The sequence below is a fragment of the Lissotriton helveticus genome, chromosome 10 (assembly GCF_964261635.1).
Source record: "Lissotriton helveticus chromosome 10, aLisHel1.1, whole genome shotgun sequence".
Classification (NCBI taxonomy): domain Eukaryota; kingdom Metazoa; phylum Chordata; class Amphibia; order Caudata; family Salamandridae; genus Lissotriton; species Lissotriton helveticus.
In genome coordinates, this window is record NC_136071.1 from 154,939,350 (window position 1) to 154,941,595 (window position 2,246).

The following is a 2,246-nucleotide window of genomic DNA, read 5'->3' on the forward strand; positions in this document are numbered from 1 at the left end:
GAGATCCTCCCGCCCGACCTGCGCAGAGCTGTCATTGTGCCTATACACAAAGCAGGGAAGTCGCCAGTGGAGTGTGCCTCGTATTGCCCCATCTCGCTCCTGAACATAGAGGCTAAAATCCTGGCAACCGTCTTGGCCCTGCGCATGAGGCTAGTCATCACTGACTTAGTAGACAAAGACCAAACAGGCTTCATGCCCGGAAGGGCGACCCGGCTGAACCTGCGTAGAACCCACAATTGGATGATGGAGACACTATCCCGCACGCCACCGCATCTCCTTCTCTCCCTAGACGCCGAAAAAGGCATTCGATGCGGTCCACTGGCCCTTCCTTGAAGCGACACTAGTCAGATTTGGATTTGGACCACGATACCGAAGCTGGGTGCGCCTGCTGTATACGGCGCCGATGGCGCGGGTGAGAATAAACGGCCGACTGTCCCGGGAGTTCCTAATCCGGGGGGGCACCCGGCAGGGTTGTCCCCTCTCTCCGCTCCTATTTACTCTAACGATAGAAGTGATAGCATGTTTGGTGAGGCTGCACCCGGGCATACGAGGGTTCCGATTGTCTGCGACGGATGCGGCAGAGGAAAAAATCTCTCTGTACGCAGATGACATTTTGCTTTATGTCACAGACCCTGAGACTACCCTCCCCACTCTTTTTGAGACACTAACCACATATGGTGAGTACTCTGAATACACCATAAATTGGCACAAATCTGTCATATTCAGCCCTAAGGAGGGATACAACTGGCCGTCCCTACCCCACGAACTGCAGGTAGCAACCCATGGCTTCACCTACTTGGGGATCTATCTCACGCCGGATAAACAGCGATCCTATAGAGAAAATATACACCGAATACTACTCGCATTCAAAGAGGATGCCCAACGGTGGAAGGCGCTCCCCCTTACCATATTGGGCCGTGCCGCCATGTTTAAAATGATCACACTCCCAAAGTTCCTATATGCTCTCCAAAATGAGTATTTCCCCCTCTCGCAGCAGGCGTTTCAAATGATCAACGCGGAGCTGCGGTCTCTGCTATGGTTGGGGAAGCAACCCAGAATTGCCCTCGCCACGCTATGTCGCGATCAATACAATGGGGGGATATCGCTGCCGGACTTAGAGGCCTACTAAAGGGCGGTACACCTTACCCCGATATCAGATTGGCTTCATGCGGAAGCAACCCACCTCACTTATAGATTAGAACGCTATAAAATGGGTCAGCACTCCCCTCTTCATTTTTTATTTTTTTTTGCAGTTCAAACCACAATTTTATTTTAAAAAAACAAAAATCAAGACACTCCAGTAATCCAAAATGTACAGAAGTGCAGGTGAGTTTGGTGCTGGGAACGAGAAGCAAATGTCAATCCTCCAAATGAGGGTGGCACTTATCAGGAAACTCTTGTCTTTCTGTCCGACTGAAAAGTTAAATACAAATCAAGGGGGGCGGGGGGAATACAAATATGAAACCAAGGATATGGGATGTCATCAAATGCAATGAAACCTGCAATCAATTGTATCATAAGTAGGCTTAGTCGCTGCTCTGGGTGGATAAGGCTTAGGGTAGTCCTTTATTTGCCAGCTAGTAGAGGGTTTCGCAATACCACTATGACAGAATCACCTCGAAGGAACATTTTAGATATGTAGCGATCCTTATTGACGGGCTTGGATTTCTTCTTGCCTTTTCCACTCTTTGGCACTTCAGTCCACATCTCCTTCACATTCTCGAGCACCATGTTACAGTGTCTATCAAAAGCCTTCACTCGCCCAAGCAGCTTCTTGTTATTGCGACAGTTGATCAGAACTTGTGTGTTGTTCCTAACAGACTGAGTTAATACAGAGAGGGGGCCAGTGTTGAACTCTTCCTCCTCACGTTTTTGCAGCTCTTCTGGGGTCATCTCACTCTTAGGCTTATTTAGGAGACTCATGATTGCTCTTTTCACTGGTACAGGGTAAAGGGGCACGCGGGACTGCCGCAGGCTATCCTGACAACAATTGCTCAGTGGCATAGTGCTAACAAAACGATGAGATGGCACCACAACCCCACGAGACAAACCACACTCTGGCACTGCGCGTGGTTGCGAGAAATCCACAAGCTGCGTGGATTTTAACAGTGGGATAATCTAGGCATATCCACTTTGGGAGATGTAATGGCGGACTCCTCCTTCAAACCCTTTCAGAAACTCCAAGCAGACTTCCGGCTCAGCCACAATCAACACTACAGATATTTACAATTGCTACATGCATGGCG

General features: G+C 49.2%; 1 pseudogene; it reads right to left on the minus strand.

Moving 5' to 3' along the window:
• Window positions 1-1,533: 1,533 nt before the first annotated feature.
• Window positions 1,534-1,936, minus strand: LOC144785096 (small nuclear ribonucleoprotein Sm D2 pseudogene; annotated as a pseudogene).
• Between the last annotated feature and the right edge of the window lie 310 nt (window positions 1,937-2,246).